At 46.0% G+C, this 18,916-nt stretch overlaps 2 protein-coding genes across 3 annotated transcripts in view; one reads left to right on the top strand and one right to left on the bottom strand.

Moving 5' to 3' along the window:
- The window catches only part of map3k2 (mitogen-activated protein kinase kinase kinase 2), a 114,308-nt gene extending 112,654 nt beyond the window's left edge, over positions 1-1,654 (bottom strand). The window contains exon 1 of one of the 2 annotated variants that reach the window (XM_078552733.1): positions 1,416-1,654. The gene's annotated coding sequence lies outside the window, so the exon portion shown is untranslated. The remainder of the gene's footprint in view (positions 1-1,415) is intronic. The other variant, XM_078552734.1, reaches the window with a different exon arrangement.
- A 9,153-nt stretch (positions 1,655-10,807) lies between these two features.
- Positions 10,808-18,916, top strand: part of LOC144686897 (protein lifeguard 3-like) — a 59,315-nt gene continuing 51,206 nt past the window's right edge. The window contains exon 1 of the mRNA XM_078552724.1: positions 10,808-10,849. The gene's annotated coding sequence lies outside the window, so the exon portion shown is untranslated. The remainder of the gene's footprint in view (positions 10,850-18,916) is intronic.

The following is an 18,916-nucleotide window of genomic DNA, read 5'->3' on the forward strand; positions in this document are numbered from 1 at the left end:
GCCCCAGTGTTATACAGTGACAGACCTCTCCCCACCAGTACTGTACCCCAGTGTTATACAGTGACAGACCTGTCCCAACCAGTACTGTACCCCAGTGTTATACAGTGACAGACCTGTCCCCACCAGTACTGTACCGCAGTGTTATACAGTGACAGACCCATCCCCACCAGTACTGTACCCCAGTGTTATACAGTGACAGACCCATCCCCACCAGTACTGTACTCCAGTGTTATACAGCGATAGACCTGTCCCCACCAGTACTGTACCCCAGTGTTATACAGTGACAGACCTGTCCCCCCAAGTACTATACAGTGACAGACCTGTCCTCCCAGTACTGTATCCCAGTGTTATACAGTGACAGACCCGTCCCCGCCAGTACTGTATCCCAGTGTTACAGTGACAGACCCGTCCCCGCCAGTACTGTACCCCAGTGTCATACAGTGACAGACCTGTCCCAACCATGTCTGTACCCCAGTGTTATACAGTGACAGACCTGTCCCCACCAGTACTGTACCCCAGTGTTATACAGTGACAGACCCGTCCCCACCAGTACTGTATCCCAGTGTTATAGTGACAGACCCGTCCCCACCAGTACTGTATCCCAGTGTTATACAGTGACAGACCCGTCCCCACCAGTACTGTACCCCAGTGTTATACAGTGACAGACCCGTCCCCACCAGTACTGTACCCCAGTGTTATACAGAGACAGACCTGTCCCCACCAGTACTGTACCCCAGTGTTATACAGTGACAGACCCGTCCCCACCAGTACTGTACCCCAGTGTTATACAGAGACAGACCTGTCCCGCCCCTGTGCTGTACCCCAGTGTTATACAGAGACAGACCTGTCCCCCCCCTGTGCTGTCCCCCAGTGTTATACAGTGACAGACCTGTCCCCCCCCTGTGCTGTACCACAATGTTAACCGGGTGAAAACACTGTCCTATAACAGACTTAGATCGGCAGACATTATAATCCCGGTTCCAGGGGCCAGTCACAGCTCAAGTTTCCCCAAGTATTAACACTGAGCCCAGTTAATGCTGGCTGGGTCCCATCCTCAATCCCCAGTGAGGCCGCGTCTGACGGGGGGGGATCCGGGCGGGTTTAGAGTCAGGGCAGCCGGGCCTGGGAGAGCAAAACCGGGCCCAGAACCCGGGGCAGCAGCGGAAGAGGAGCCGAAACGCCAACTCTGTGTGTGTGTGTCTGTCCACAGGAGCTGCCAGGGCCTGGCGGAGCTTCTCTCTCTATTCCAGGCCTCAGGCCTCGGGCCCCGGGTCGTCTCCGTCCCCCGGGTTCCCACACCTCCCCCGGGCCCCGGGCCCCCGTCCCCCGGGCACCGGGCCCCGGGTCGTCTCTCTCCCCCGGGCCCCGGGCCCCCGTCCCCGCGCTGCCGCTGGCCCACAGGCCGCTGCTCTTACCCGAGTCCTGTGCATCCAGGCCGCAGCCGCGGTGTCGGGTACCGAGTGAGCCCGTCAGTCCGCTCCAGACCCCGCTCGCTCTCCCCTCTCCTGCCGCCGCTGCGCGGGAGAAACTTTCGGCCCCGGTGGAAAAATTATTATTATTATTTTTTTTCTTCTTCTTGGGGGGGGACGAAAAATTTTCCCTCGCGCGAGGGCCGGAGCGGAGTCCAAACCGTGCGGAGTACGCCTGCGCCACTACCGGGGGCCCGGGTCACTGCGCACGCGTCCCTACCGGGCCCGGCCGCCGCCGCTGCGCCTGCGCTCCGTTCGGAACTGGGCTTGGGCGCCGACGCTTCCAGCCGGGTCCGGCCGGCCGGCCGGCCAACGCGCCTGCGCCGCAGGCGGCGGCGCCGCCACCGCGCCTGCGCAACCCTGTGCGAACGTGGGTCACAGAGGTGTGAAAAAAAAAATGAGCCTGGTCCCCAGGGGATTGTTTCCAGTGAGTTAAATAGAAGTGAAGTCTCATCCCATCCAACCATTGACTGGAGATGAAGAGGTTTGGCCGCCTTCCCTCACCTCAGACCATGGTTTGCCCTGCGGTGGTTAACTCTGTTTTAAGCATCACCCAGGGGTGGGGGTTGTGGCTCAGGGCCCACTCTCTGGCATGGCAGCCTCTGCCTCAGAGCAAGGCAATGGGCTGAGGAGGTGCACCATTCTCTGCCCCCCCCCCCCCCACCCCCCGTTTCCTCTGGGGCCGCTTCTCGGGCCGGCCGAGCTTCTCATTTTCTGTTGGCCTCTCTCCAATGTCCTTCTAAAGCCTGTCCCCACCTTCTCAGACATATTCTCAGCCTCTCTTGGCAGGATAAGGTCATCACCAACTCCGAGTGCTAGTGCATGCTAATTCCACCAGCGCACCCATTGCTTAGCCAACAATGTCTGCGGTCGCTTGGCCACGTTCATCCGATGGATGTCAGCCGTATGCTCATGACACCGTCCAGGGCAAAGCAGCCCCGCTTGATTGGCACTCTTTCTGCAAAGATTCACTCCCTCCACCACCGGCACACAGTAGCAGCAGTGTGTGTACCATATACAAGGTGCACTGCAGCAACTCACCAAGGCTCCTTAGGCAGCACTTTCCAAACCCACGACCACTACCATCTAGAAGGACAAGGGCAGCAGGTAGATGGGAACACCACCACCTGGAAGTTCCCCTCCAAGTCACTCACCATCCTGACTTGGGAATATATCGCCGTTCCTTCACTGTCGCTGGGTCAAAATTCTGGAACTCCCTCCCTAACAGCACTGTGGGTGCACCTACCCTACATGGACTGCTGCAGTTCAAGAAGGCAGCTCACCACCACTTTCTCAAAGGCAATTAGTGATGGGCAATAAATGCTGGCCCAGCCAGTGACACCCACATCCCGTAAATGAATTTTTAAAAAATACCCAAAAGCCTTCTGTACAGTGAGTTGGCCACTGGGTCACCACCTTCTCCATACCTCCAATACAAGGACTCCTGCAAAGCCGCCAACATCCACAGCCATCAGCAATTGTCTCCCAGTTGTCAGTACCAACGTCCACCATCTTCATATCTTGCATACAGGCATGCTTGGACAGAGGCATGGATACCCAGGACATTGTGACCCAGTGATCAATTCACCCTACAGAAGATAAGACCACAAGACATCGGAGCAGAAGTAAGCCATTCGGCCCATCAAGTCTGCTCCACGATTCAATGAGGTGGCTGATCTGATAATCCTCAACTCCACTTTCCTGCCTTTTCCCATAACCCTTGATTCCCTTACTGATTAAAAATCTGTCTTTCTCAGCCTTGCGTATACGGCCGTCATCCATCTGATGATTGTGGCCAAGTCAGCGGCAAATTCAGTTACAAGAATTTTGATTTAATGTTTGTCTCAAAGAGCTGGAGCCTCAGCTTCACAACCCATCTGAAATATGGCACCTCTGACCAGGCTGGGAAAATACCTCAAATGCAATGCATATCATCTCTATTGCAGTGTCATCTATGTGTGTAGTTGGTACTATAGGATGGGTTTCATAATTGGAACTAGTTCACTTCAACATTTAAAATAAATGCCCACAACACACACACACAATCAAAGAGACATTCTCTCAGACACAAACTCTCTCTCTCTCACACACATACTCACTCACACACACTCACTCACTCACTCACTCACTCACTCACTCACTCACTCACTCACTCACTCACTCACTCACTCACTCACTCACACACTCACTCACTCACACACTCACTCACTCACTCACTCACTCACTCACTCACTCACTCACTAACACTCACCCACACACTCACTCACTCACACTCACCCACACACTCACTCGCTCACATGCGCAAGGCTTCCTGTTTGAAACATTTTCCAAACATACAAATAACATCCCAGAAATAATTGTGAATCAGGAGGTGAAAGGAAGGGAAGAACTTTAAACAATCCCAATCACCAGGGAAAGGGTACTAAGAAAATTAGTAGATCTAAAAGCTGACAAGTCCCCAGGACCTGATAGACTTCAAGGGTCCGAAAAGAAGTGGCTGCTGAGATAGTAGATGCATTGGTTTTAATTTTCCAAAATTCCTTAGATTCTGGAAAGATCCCATCAAACTGAAAAATATTGAATGTGACTTCTCTATTTAAGAAAGGAGAGAGACAGAAAGCAGGAAACTACAGGCCAGTTAGCTTACCATCTGTCATATGAAAATTGCTGAAATCTATTATTAAGGAGGTTGTAGCAGGGCACTTAGAAAATCTCAGTGAAATCAGGCAGAATCAACATGGCTTTATGAGAGGGAAATCATCATTGACTAATTTATTAGAGTTCTTTGAGGAAGTAACAAGCAACATGGATAAAGGAGAACCTGTGATTGTGCTGTCCATGGATTTCCACAAGGCATTTGACAAGGTGTCTCATCAAAGATTACTATGAAAAGTAAGAGCTCATGGTGTATTAGCATGGAAAGAGGATTGGTTAGCAAACAGGAAACAGACAGTAAGCATAAATGAGTCACTTTCAGGTTGGGAAGACGTGACAAGTGGGGTCAGTGCTGGGCCCTCAACTACTTACAACCTATATCAATGTACTGGATGAAGGGACCCAATGTATGGTTGTTAAATTTTCTGATGACACAAAGATAAGTAGGAAAGTAAATTGTGAAGAAGGCATAAGGAGTCTGCAAAGGGACATAGATATGTTAAGTGAGTGGGAAAAAATTTGGAAGATGGAGTATAATGTGGGAAAATGTGAATTTGTCCACTTTGGCAGGAAGAATAGAAAAGCAACAAATTATTTAAATGGAGAGAACTCAAGGTACAGAGGGATCTGGGTGTCCTGGTACATGAATCAGGAAAAGTTAGTATGCAGGTACAGCAAGTGATTAGGAAGGCAAATGGAATGTTGTCATTTACTGTAATGGGGAATGGAATTGAAAAGTAGGGATGTTTTGCTACAGCTGTACAGGGCCTTGGTGACACCACATCTGGAGCACTATGTACAGTTTTGGTCTCCTTATTTAAAAAGGATATAAATGCATTAGTCCAGAGGTGGCTCACTTGACTGCTACCTGGGATGGAGGGCTTATTTTATGAGGAAATGTTGGAGTTTAGAAGATTGAGAGGTGATCTTATTGAAACATATAAGATCCTGAGGGGACTTGACAGGGTGGATGTTGAAAGGATGTTTCCTCTTGTGGGATAGATTAGAACTAGGGGACACAGTTTAATAACAATGGGTCTCCCATTTAAGATGGAGATGAGAAGACATTTTTTCTCTGAGGGTCGTGACTCTTTGGAACTCTCTTCCCCAGAGAGCGGTGGAGGCGGGATCAATGAATATTTTTAAGGCCGAGATAGATAGATTCTTGACTGACAAGGGAGTTAAAGGTTATTGGGCGTAGACGGAATGTGGAGTTGAGGCCACAATCAGATTGGGGGTAGATGGGAGATTAGGGGCAAGGTGGTGTCGTAGTGGTAATGTCACTGAACTAGTAATCCAGGGGCAAAATTTTCCCCCCCGTTGGGGGGAAGTGCAGGAGCAGAATCAATCTAGTGAACCTCCTCTAAACCGCCTCCAATGCAACTACATCCTTCCTCAAGTAAGGGGACCAAAATTGTGCACAGTACTCTAGGTGTGGTCTCACCAATGCCTTGTACAGTTGTAACACTTCCCTATTTTTATACCCTATTCCTTTAGCAATAAATGCCAAAATTCCATTTGCCTTCCTTATTACCTGCTGTACCTGCATACTAGCTTTCAGCAATTCATACACGAGGACACCCAGATCCCTCTGCACTGAAGCATTCTGAAATTTCTCTCCATTTAAATAATAAGTCGCCTTTTTATTCTTCCGACCAAAATAGATAACCTCACACTTATCCACGTTAAACTCCATCTGCCATGAAACCTCATCCCGCCCGTGGATGAGGTTTCATGCTTTTTCATCTGCCAAATTTTGGCCCATTCACCTAACCTGTCCATGTCCATTTGTAAACTTCTTATTTCTTCATTGCAACTTACTTTCCCACCTATTTTGGTGTCATATGCAAATTTAGCTATAGTACCTTCTATTCCTGAATCCAAATCATTAATATAGATTGTAAATAGTTGGGCCCAAGGACCGAACTCTGTGGCACCCAACTAGTTACAGCTTGCCATCCAGAAAAAGACCCATTTATCCAACTCTCTGCTTTCTGTTGGTTAGCCAATCCTCTTTCCAAGCTAATATATTACACCTAACTCCATGTGATCTTATCTTGTGTATTAATCTTTTGTGTGGCACCTTATCAAAGGCCTTCAGGAAGTCCAGATATACTACATCTACAGGATCCCCATTATCAACTTTGCTTGTCACATCTTCAAAGAACTCTAGCAAATTAGTCAAAACCCAATTTACTCTTCATAAAACCATGCTGACTCTGATGGATTGCATTTTGACTTTCCAAATGCCCCATTACTACTTCCTCAATAATGGATTCCAACAATTTCCCAATGACAGACGTTAAACTAACTGGTCTATAGTTTCCTACTTTCTGCCTCCCCCCCACTCTTTTTGAATAAGGGCATTATATTAGCATTACAGAGCCAGAGGATACAGATTTAAGATGATTGACAAAAGAACTAATGACAACATGAGGAAAAAGGCTTTTATACAGTGAGTGGTTAGGATCTGGAATGCGCTGCCTGAAAGTGTGGTGGAGGCAGGTTCAATTGAGGCTTTCAAAAGGGAATTGGATAATTATCTGAAGAGAAAAGACTTGCAGGTGTACAGTGAAGGCAGAGGAGTGGGACTAACTGGAACCTTTCCAGAATCCAGGGAATTTTGGAATATTATAGCCAATGCATCCACTATCTCCACTGCCACTTCCTTTAAGAACCTGGGATGTAGGCCATCAGGTCCTGGGGACTTGTCACCCTTTAATCCCAATAGTTTGCTCAGTACTTTTTCTCCAGCAATGGTGATTGTTCTAAGCTCCTCCTTCTCCATACCCTCTGCACTACCTGTTACTATTGGGGTGGTACTAGTGTCCTCCACTGTGAAAACTGAGGCAAAATATTGATTAAGCGTCTCTGCCATTTCTGCGTTCCCCACTATTAACTCCCCTGCCTCATCCTCCAAGGGACCAACATTCACTTTAGCTACTCCCTTTCCTTTTATATACTTGTAGAAGCTTTTGCTATCAGTTTTTACATTTTGCGCTAGTTTTCTTTCATAATTTACCTTTGCTCTTTTTAATATTTTTTTCGTAACCCTTTGTTGATCTTTAAAAGTTTCCCAATCTTCCAGCCTGCCACTGACCTTTGCAATTTGGTATGCCTTAGTTTTTGCCTTTAAGTTATCTTTAACTTCCTTGCTTAGCCACGGATGCTTTTTCCCCTCTTACCATCTTTCTTCCTCTTTGGAATATATTTTACTTGGGAGGAATTGAATATCTCCTTAAATATCCATCATGGTTCATCAACTGTCCTACCTTGTAGTCTTCCTGCCCAGTCCACTAGGGCCAAATCTGCCCTCATGCCAATGTAGTTACCTTTGTTTAACTCCAGAACACTAGTGTGGGACTCAAGTTTCTCGCTCTCAAACTGAAATTGAAATTCTAGCATGCTATGATCACTCTTCTCCAGAGGATCCTTTACTATGAGATCATTAATTAATCCCATCTCATTACACAAAACCAAATCCAGAATAGCCTGCTCCCTGGTTGGTTCCACAACATATTGCTCCAAGAAACAATCTCTAGTACATCCAATGAACTCTCCCCCGAGGCTACCCTTGCCAATTTGATTAGTCCAGTCTATATACATATTAAAATCACCCATGATTATTGCCGTGCCTTTCTTACATGCTCCCAGTATTTCCTGGTTTAAACTGTGCCCTACTGCTGAACTACTGTTTGGGGACCTATAGATTACTCCCACCAGGGACTTATTCCCCTTGCTATTTCTATTTCTTATTTCTACCCAGACTGACTCTACATCTTGCTCTCCAGTGCCTATATCATTCATCACTACAGCACTGATCTCTTCCTTTACTAACAAAGCTACACCACCTCCTTTTCCTCTTGCCTATCCTTCCGAAACACTTAATACCCTTGGATATTCAACTCCCAAACCTGTTCTTCCTGTAACCATGTCTCAGTAATCAACAGCAAATCATACCTATTCATCTCTATTTGCACCATTAACTCATTAGTTTTATTCTGAATGCTATGCGCATTCAGATACAAAGCTTTTAAGTTTGCCCTATTGTCAATTTTCCCTACACTTGTATGATTCTTTGGTGCAATATGGTGTGCACACACTCTGTCCCTTCCTTTCACTTTTTGGTAACAATCAGCCTTGGCACTAACCTGCAGTCTCGCCTCTCCTTAAACTTTGATTTTTTATATTTCCATGCAACCGAACCCTCTCCCCCCACTATTTAGTTTAAAGCCACCACATTTTCAGGCAGCGCATTCCAGATCCTAACCGCTCACTGTATAAACGCCATTTTCCTCATGTTGTCATTAGTTCTTTTGTCAATCATCTTAAATCTGTGTCTTCTGTCTCTCGATCCTTCTGCCAACGGGAACAGTTTCTCCCTACCCACTCTGTCCAGTCCCCTCATGGTTTTGAACAACTCTATCAAATCTCCTCTCAGCTTTCTCTCCTCCAAAGGAAACAGCAACAATTTCTCCAATCTATCCTTGAATCTGTCTCATCTCCGGAATCTTTCTCGCAACCATTTTCTTGCTCTAAGTTTGTTTCTTATCCAACTATGAGTAATAATGAAATAAAATGAGATTTAAAAATGAAAGAAAGACTTGCACCTCTATAGCACTTTACATGACCACTGACTGTCTCAAAGTTCTTCACAGCCAATGAAGTACTGTTGAAGTGTTGTCAATGTTGTAATGTTGGATACAAGGGCTTGGAGCATGACTTTGATATGAGGTGTTCAATTGTCTGTAGCCCTGGTCCTCAAAGTATCCCAGAAGTGGTCAAATTTATTCATGGGAGACCGTAGCTTGTGACCAACCAAAATGGAGAAGGGCCATTTGGGAAGACACCGAACACATCGAGAGACTTCATTGGGAACGTGCAGAGGCGAAATCGAGGCATCAGAGCGAATGCACAAATCCCCCAACGATCCATCTACCCAATCCTCCAAGCATCGCCTACCCACATGTGGCAGAGTCTGCCGATCTCGCATTGGACTGATCAGCTATCTCACAACTCATCGAGCCGGAGGCATCCTCAGTCCTGAGGGATGGCCCAAGGATGGAACCCTGGTTCAACAATCTTAACTTCAACTGAGACCCACACTCTGTCTTAACTACCTTTCTGTGACTTCATGGAGAATCCAGTTATACTTTATAATCTTAGTGTTAGAAATATTTGTCATGTCATTTGGACATTACTCTTGTATATATGGGCATATGTATGCTATTAATTTATTATGAGATTCTACACTTTCATTTCTCAATAACCGAACTTTGGGGAAAGGGCAGGGGGGGTGGGATCAACAAGATTGCTCCACTAAAGTTTACTTGGACTTCAGCAAGGCTTTTGATAAGGTCCCGCATGGGAGACTGATAACGAAGGTCAGAGCCCATGGGATCTAAGGCAATTTGGCAAATTGGATCCAGGACTGGCTGAGTGGCAGGAAGCAGAGGGTGATGGTCGAGGGGTGTTTTTGTGACTGGATGCCTGTGTCCAGTGGGGTTCCACAGGGATCAGTGTTGGGTCCTTTGCTGTTTGCGGTATATATAAACGATTTAGACTTGAATGTAGGAGGGTTGATCAGTAAGTTTGCGGATGACACGAAAATTTGTGGGATGGTAAAAAGTAAGGAGAATAGCCTTAGATTACAGGAGGATATAGACGGGCTGGTCAGATGGGCTGATCAGTGGCAAATGGAATTTAATCCAGATAAGTGTGAGGTGATGCACTTGGGCAGGACAAACAAGGCACGGGAATACACGATGACTGGTAGGACCCTGGTAAGTACCGAAGATCAGAGGGACCTTGGTGTGCAAGTCCACCAGTCCCTTAAGGTAGCAGGACAGGTAAATAAGGTGGTTAAGAAGGCATATGGGATACTTGCCTTTATTAGCCGAGGCATAGAATATAAGAGCAGGGAGGTTATGCTGGAACTGTACAAAACGCTGGTTAGGCCACAGCTAGAGTATTGTGTGCAGTTCTGGAATCCGCATTATAGGAAGGATGTGATTGCACTAGAGAGAGTGCAGAGGAGATTTACCAGGATGTTGCCTGGGCTGGAGAGTTTTAGCTATGAGGAGAGATTGGATAGACTGGGGTTATTTTCTCTGGAGCAGAGGAGGTTGAGGGGGGACATGATTGAGGTGTATAAAATTATGAGGGGCATAGATAGGGTAGATAGGAAGGAACTTTTCCCCTTGGTGGAGGGATCAATAACCAGGGGGCATAGATTTAAGGTAAGGGGCAGGAGGTTTAGAGGGGACGTGAGGAAGAATTTTTTCACCCAGAGGGTGGTGGGAATCTGGAACTCACTGCCTGAAAGGGTGGTAGAGGCAGAAACCCTCATAACATTTAAGTAGTATTTGGATGTGCACTTGCGATGCCAGGGTATACAAGGCTATGGGCCTAGTGCTGGGAAATGGGATTAGAATAGTTAGGTACTTGTTTGACCAGCGCAGACTCGATGGGCCGAAGGGCCTTTTTCCGTGCCGTCCAGCTTGTGTGGAACTTGTGCTGGGCTTGTCTCCGGCAGCCTGTCTCCAGCAGAGGGGGCTGGATGGCAGGAGCTGCCCAGGTCTCCCCACCCCGACAGCCAGACAGACAGACAGAGAGAGAGAGAGACAGACAGAGGGAGAGAGAGCCGGGATTGTACAGCGGAATCCCAGCGGAGAGGAGCCGGGGGAGGAGAGGGAGAGAGGGAGAGAGGGAGCGCACACACTGGGGTAAGTCCCGAGCGCTGCGAACTTTGTTTGCAGTTTGTTTGCTGGGAGTTTGAGCCAGTGCCCAGGGCAGGGTTAGAATAGCAAACTCCAGCTCGGCTTCACACACTCGGCCAGTTCCTCCCATTAAAAACAAAGAGAAATCAAATGAAAGTCAGATTCTGCAGGAGGAGGTTTTTCCCGGGGGGAAAGGTTGGGAAAGGTTGGGAAAGGGGAGCGATCCCGAAAGGGAGCTATTGTTTTCCGGAGGTGGAAAATTTCAGATGGGGACCGAGCTCCTCCGTCCGTCTCCCACACCCAACATCGCGGCTGCTGCCTCTTCCCAACTTCAATCTCTCCCTTCCTGAATGTTCCCCTCCCTCACTCCACTCTACTCTACCCTACCCCCTTCCTCCCCTCCACTCTACCTCCCCTCACCTCCACTCCACTCTACCCTACCCCCTTCCTCCCCTCCACTCTACCTCCCCTCACCTCCACTCCACTCCCCTCTACCCCCCTCCTCCACTCCACTCCCCTCTACCCCCTTCCTCCACTCCCCTCCCCTCTACCCCCCTTCCTCCACTCCCCTCCCCTCTACCCCCCTTCCTCCACTCCCCTCCCCTCTACCCCCCTTCCTCCACTCCCCTCCCCTCTACCCCCCTTCCTCCACTCCCCTCCCCTCTACCCCCCTTCCTCCACTCCCCTCCCCTCTACCCCCCTTCCTCCACTCCCCTCCCCTCTACCCCCCTTCCTCCAATCCCCTCCCCTCTACCCCCCTTCCTCCAATCCCCTCCCCTCTACCCCCCTTCCTCCCCTCCCCTCCCCTCCACCCCCCACACTACCCCCCCCCACCCCCTCCATCGAGTCAGTCTCTCAATATTAACATTAATCACTCTATTCGCTCATCACAACTTGCTCCAGCCAGCGAGCCCTCCTGTGTGAGTTTGTCAGGGTGTTGCTGCTGTTTGGTGACCTGATCTCGTGCCTCCTATCAGGAGGGATCCTTCTCAGTTCTTGCTGGGTAAGGGTTTGTGCAAATTTTCCATGTGAGCCTCCTAAACATTTTTTAGGAAGACTTGCATTTATATAGCACCTTATGCAGCCACAAAATATCTCAGAGTGCTTTGCAGCCAATGAAGGACATTTTGAAGTGTAGCCACTGTTGGAATGTAGGAAACATGGCATTTGATTTATGCACAGCAAGATCCCACAAAAAAGTAATGTGATAATGACCAGATAATCTGTTTTCTTGTGATGTTGTTGATTGACGGATAAATATTGGCCAGGACATGGGAAAGCTCCCTGCTCTTCCTTGCGTTAGTGCCATGGGACCTGGTGTGTCCAACTGAGTGAGCAGACAGAGCCTCGGTTTAACAGCGCTGGACGTGGGTATAAGGAGCACCGTTTTGAAGTTTTGCAGATGATTTAAAACTTGAATAATCAGAATAAATAGCAGGAGAGTAGCAGACTTCAGGATTATATCTATGGACGAGTGAAATGGGCAGACACATGGCAGAAGCAGTTTAATTCGGCTATGTGTGAAGTAATGCACTTTGGGAGGAACAACATAGGCGGTATAATCAATTTTGAGAGATTCAAAACCAAAGCGGTAATTATTCCCAAATATTTGAAGGTAAGAAGATTAAGAGAGTGTGGGGAATGCTTCACTTTGTAAATAGCGGCACTGAATACCAAAACATACGCAAGTCCTGCTTAACTTTTATAAATCTCTGGCTCGGCCTCAGCAGGAGTGTTGTGTCCAGTTCTGGGCTCCACATTTTAGGTCAGAGGTCCAGGCCCTCGAGGAGGGTGCAGAAGAGATTTACCAGGGCTGAAAGACTTCAGTTATCAGGAGAGATTGGGATAGTCCCCCTCAGAACAGAGTGGAATAAACAGGAGGTTTAATAGAGGTGTTCAAGGTTATCAGGGGTTTGGTAAAGTAAATGAGAAACTAGTTTCCTCCAGGAACTGGAGTAGTAACAAGAAGGTATAGATTTCAAATAATTGGCAAAAGAACCTGGGGAAATTTGTATTTGTTCTTTCACGGGATGTGGGTGTCACTGGTAAGGCCAGCATTTTGCTGCCCATCCCTAATTGCCCTTGAGCTGAGTGACTTGCTCGGCCATTTCAGGGGCAACCCACATTGCTGTGGGTCTGGAGTCACATGTAGGCCAGACTGGGTAAGGACGGCAGATTTCCTTCCCTAAAGGACAGTAGTGAACCAGATGGGTTTTTATGACAATCGATGATAGTTGCCATGGTCACCATTACTGAGACTAGTTTTCAATTCCAGATGCTTATTAATTGAATTTAAATTCCACCAGCTGCCGTGGTGGGATTTATACCCACGTCCCCAGAGCATTAGCCTGGGCCTCTGGATTACCAGTCCAGCGACATTAGTACTACACCATGTTCTCCCTGAAATGAGAACTTTCTTCACGCAGAGGGTTAAGATGTGGAACACACTCCCTGATTCCCCCCCCTTTACAGGACTGCAATATGGAGCTGATTCTGCCCCACCCCCTGCAGGACTGCAGTGTGGAGCTGGTTTCCCACCCCCCACGTCTGGAAGCAGATTCCTTAGGAACTTTCAAAAGGCAATTGGACATTTACTTACAGGGGTTTAATTTACAGGGTTATGGGGAAACATCTGAGGAGCGGGCCTAAATAAGACAACTCCTTCAAAAACACCACACAGGCGTGATGGGCTGAATAGCATCTTCCTGTCCTGCAAAATTCTATGATACTATATCTTCTGCTTCACCCATCTCTGCCACAAGTGTGGGTTGTCAAACATTATTAACCCTTCCAGTACTGACTTGTGTTACCAACTTGAATTCAAAAGCAGCTGTCATGGCCTCAGGACACCCCAACGTGCTTTACAGCCAATGAAGTACTTTTCAGTTAACTCTTGAAATGTAGGAAGCGCAGCTGCCAATTTGTGCACAGCAAGATCCCACAAAAGCAATGCTATCACAACCAGATAATCTCTTTTTATTGAATGTTGGTTGAGGGATAAACAAAGTCCTGGACATGGGGGGGGGGCTCCCTCAGTACTGACCCTCCTAACAGTGCGGTGCTCCCTCAGTACTGGTAGTGGGTGTTAATATGGCAACCATCTTGTTAAAACCAATTGTTAGTTAAACAGATGATGGGCATTAATTATCCCATCTAAATAGAATAAAAAGGTACAGCTGGAACTCTTTGTGGGGAAGTTACTAGGAAGTTAGTAGCACTGAGGAGTTGTTGTCTTGGAAATAAACCAGCTTTAACCAAGAGACCAGCCTGGATTAATTCTTCCACCACAACCTCTTATTGTGAGTAACATGGTAGCAGAGGATGAACTTTAAGCTTTGCTGATTTATTGCTGTATATGAAGATTTCTGTCTCAGTCCTCTGAGGGAAAGGAAGTGTACTGTTGCTGACAATTTAAGTTATGGAATGGTGGAAGGACAGTACAAAATCGCAAGCTTTGACTATCCAGCAATTTTTTCTGACTCTGAACCTTACCAGCAATGGAAGGTTGAAGTTGAAATGTGGACCCTGGTCACTGCTATATCCCGGAAGAAGCAAGGTTTGGCTTTGGCGTTATCATTACCAGCCAAAAGTAAGATAAGGAGTAAAGTATTTTCAGAGTGGAAAGTGGATGATTTGGATCATGAAGAGGGATTAAATCGTCTGATACAATTTTTGGATAAGTTCTATGAAAAGGATGAGTTATTGGAAGAGTGTGAAACTTGGATGATCTTTGATGGGTTTAGGAAATCAGATGATCAGTCCATGGAAGAATATATCATGGATTTTGATAAATGGTACAGGAGACGCCAGAGATTTGAACTTGAAATTCCAGAATCGGTATTGACATTTAAATTACTGGACTGTGCTCGCATTTCCCATGTTGATAGTCTTTTAGTACTAACAGGGGTTCAGTTCTGAGGGGAAGAATCTCTCTTAGATCACATGGCTGCTGACCTAAAAATCTTTCTGGGGAAACAGTCGTTCCCTGTCACTTTTTTAACAAATGCGAACAACTAAGCTGTAAAACAAAGGATAGAGGATTCAATGGTGACTGGATTTCACGGTCGACCAAATATTAGATGAAGATTCCAATACAAAGATGGATTAATGGCAAGAGGTCTGAAAATGGTCACAACCCTAGACAATTTGAGGGTCGGGACAAAAAGCGTGACTGGGATGGTGACTGTAGATGTTTAAACCCAAAAAAATGCACAGGGAATGGTTAATCGGTGTTTTTGGTGTGATTCCCAGAACCATTAGCAATGAACTGCCCACAGTGAAGGAATTGTGTTTTTGAAGTGACCCACGAGACGGATTCATCTGAAAATGAAAATGATGATCGTTACTGGCCTGATGGAATTGTACTGATCACTGAGAGTTCGAATCCCGTGATGAGTATCTTGATGGTAGATTCCTTCAACTGTGCAGTTCTGCTACAGTGTGTGGCATGGACTGGCTTAACTGCTCTCTGGAGTCTCTCGATGAGGCAGACCAGCGGAAGGTCAAGGAGTATGAAAGCTCCACCTGCTCCAAACAGGTGGTCCTCCCTTGTAAGATAGCAGGGATCAATCCGTTTCAGTACTGATGTGGTTTCTAGCGAGATACCACTATTGTTGAGTCAATCTGCGATGAAGAAGGCTCAGATGATGCTAGATATGAAGAATGATAGAGCAGTAGTGTTTGGGAAAAATGTGCATCTACATTTTACTCGGTCAGGCCATTACTGCTTACCACTAAGGAAGCCAGAGATTTCTCATCAAAAAGTTCATGAAGTTTTGTTAACTGCTGAGAATGAGAATTTGGTGGCCAAAAAGGTGATCATTTAATTAAATTACATAGACAGTTTGCACAACAGAAACTGAAGACTGTTTTGAAATGCGGGAGTGGTCGATAAAGGATATGATGATATTAAACAAAGCACTGCTCAGTGTGAAATTTGCCTTAAAAATATTGCAAGACACCACGGCGACCTGTTGTGAGCTTTTCACTAGCCAGGGAGTTTAACGATGCAGTGACAATGGACTTGAAAGTTTCGGACAAGGAGAGGGGTATTTTATATCATAAATCTGATATGACAACCAGATTTAGCCTATCCACTGATACAGACTAAGGACAAAAAGGACCATTGTTGACAAGGTCATGGAGAAATGGGTAGGAACAGGATTAAGAACACCAACGAAGTTCCTCACAGATAATGGTGGGGAATTCGCCAGTGAGGAATTTTGGGATATGTGTGAAAACGTAAACATCACAGTTATGCACACTGCAGCTGGGAGCCCGTTTAGTAATGGTCTTTGTGAAAGAAACCATGCAGCAATAGATGACGTTACATACAATATTAGCTGATCAACCAGGTTGTAAACTGCAAACGGCGCTAGCATGGGTGGTGTATGCAAAAAACTCTCTGCAAATGGTTGGGGGGTCCAGTCCATATCAGTTGGTGTACAGGAGAAATCTGAAGTTACCTTCAGTGTTGTCAGATGCTCCCCCTGCTCTAGAAGGGACTAGCATTAGCTCCAATTTTTCTGCTCATCTGAACGCTTTGCATGTGGACAGAAAAGCTTTCATTAAAGCTGAGGTTTCGGAGAAAATTCGGTGGGCCCTACAGCACCACATAAGACCATCGGGAATACAGTTTAGACAAGGAGATATGGTATATTATGAAAGGGAAGGGCAGAGAGTGGAAAGGGCCTGGCAAGGTTATGGGGAGTGATGGGAAAATAGTAATTGTGCAACACGGTAATCAAACTGTTAGGGTACATGGTTAATTGGTACTGACTATACCGTTACAGGTTTTGAACAGGACATAGAATGCGAGGAGGCACCATTCACTTCACATACACATACATACACTGGGTAGTTATGAGGAGCAGACGATGGCAGACACAGGGTTGACTGACTATGAACAGTAATACTGAGGTACCGGACAAATCTATTCATCCAAAAGGACAATTACCCAAAGTAGGGACAAAGGTAACATACATGCCAGAAGGGACCAGTGTGAGGAGGGATGCCACCATCATAGGGAGAGCAGGAAAGGCCATTGGTAAATACAAACATTGACTAAATGTGCAGGATGAAGGATAGGAGACAAGACCTATCGATTGGCAAACGGAGGTAAAGATGTGTAAACCCAGAAAGTGCAGTACGAATTCTGACTGTGAACCAGAAAGTGGTCGTGGCCCTAGAAAAAGATCACGGACTTGTGAACGGAGTTCTGTTCGCGTGGGAGGATCATATAGTAGCAGTCCAGAAAGGGAGAGGAATGTGAGTAGAGGCCGTAGCTTAACAAGGAGGACTAGAGAGCAAGCTAGCAATCTCAATAGAAGTCTTAAGAGCTTCTACAAGAGATTCTAGTAGCTGCTAATAAATTGGAAAGTAAGATGATAAAGGAAGCCAAACGGAAAGAGTTAAAAGTTGGAAGGAATTTGGGGTATATTCTGAAATACCTGACAAAGAACAGCCAGCTTTATCTCAGATGGATCTGTACGGAAAAGTTACTCCCAGACGGCACATATAAGGCCAAAGCGAGATTAGTAGCCCGAGGCTTTGAAGAGAGACTAGGAGGTCAGGCTGTCAGAGTGGACTAGCCTACTGCGGGGAAAGTTGAGTTCGAAGATTTTTTTTTTAGTTATTTTGGCATCCTATTCCTGTGATTGCGAATCAATTGATATAAAGGCTGCGTTTTTACAGTGGGAGAAGTTTCAAAGGGAATTTTTTTGAAACCACCCAAAGAAGCCGGGGATGTAGAAGGAAAGCTATGGAAATTGAATAAATATGTTTATGGGTTGAATGACGCATCAAGAGTTTGGTATTTTTCTGAGACCTGTCCTGTTTAAAAACAGGTTGCATTCAGTTAAAGGCAGACCCCGTGATGTTCAACTGGTACCATAAGGAGAAACTAGCTGGAATCTTTATCATGCATGTTGATGATTTCTTGTGGGAAGGATCTGTAGAATTTGAACAATGGGTAATCGAGAAGATAAAGAAGGAATTCCAGGTCAGAAGTCATGTTAATTATATCCCAATAACTCATGGCATTTAAATACATAGGTTTAGATATTAAGCAGAGCAAGTTAGGAGTGACATTGAATCAACAATCTTATCTGGAAAATGTTAATTATATCCCAATAACTCGTGGTAGATCCTCACAAAAAGAGGATCCTGCTACCAAGGAAGAAATGGAAGAGTTGAGAAGTTTGATTGGGCGGTTGAACTGGTTAGGCACTCGGACTAGGCCTGACGCTAGTGATGATGTGTTGGAGCTGAGTACCATGGTGAAACATGCTAGAGTTGAGCAAGTTCTGAGAGCAAGTAAAACACTTAAAAAAAAAATAAATTCTGAGAGATGTGCTCAAGTTTCCAGCCTTGGGTGATCCAGGAGATATGAGGTTGGTCATTTTTAGTGATGCTTCTCATACCAATCTTCTGGATGGGTACCCTAGCACAGCAGTGATCTTCATATTCTTGCTGGGAAAGCTGGATAAATGTTGCCCACTGGCTTGGGAGGCCAAGGAAATAAAAAGGGGAGTGAAAAGCACCTTAGCTGCTGAAACGTTAGCCTTAGTAGAGGCATTAGATATGGGGGTTTACTTGTCCAATATATTGACAGAAATATTACATAAGGGACAATGTGGGGAACGTTTGCCCATAGAATGTTATGTTGATAACCGGTCTCTTCGAGACAACGTTCATTCCACGAAAAGTGCCACGGAAAAGAGCCTATGAATAGACCGAGCCAGCATAAAGGAGATGTTAGAAAGAAAAGAGATCTCTAAGATAAAATGGGTTGACACAAGTCACCAACAATCAGACTGTTCTACAAAATGAAGTGCTTGCTCTAAAAAAATCATTAAATGTGTTGGAAGATGAATTATAATGATGCAACGACAAAATTGTTTTTGTTTTATAATTGTGTGTGTGTGTTTGCATATATGTGGTAAAAGAAATTTGAGGAAATACATGATGTTATTTCCTTCTGTTTGTTTAAAAAAATGTGTTCAAGTTTTTTTTATTTTTAATTTTAAAAAGAAGAGGGGAACCTGTTAATATGGCAACCATCTTGTTAAAACA

Source organism: Cetorhinus maximus, chromosome 11 (genome assembly GCF_964194155.1).
Source record: "Cetorhinus maximus chromosome 11, sCetMax3.hap1.1, whole genome shotgun sequence".
NCBI classification, from domain to species: Eukaryota; Metazoa; Chordata; class Chondrichthyes; order Lamniformes; family Cetorhinidae; genus Cetorhinus; species Cetorhinus maximus.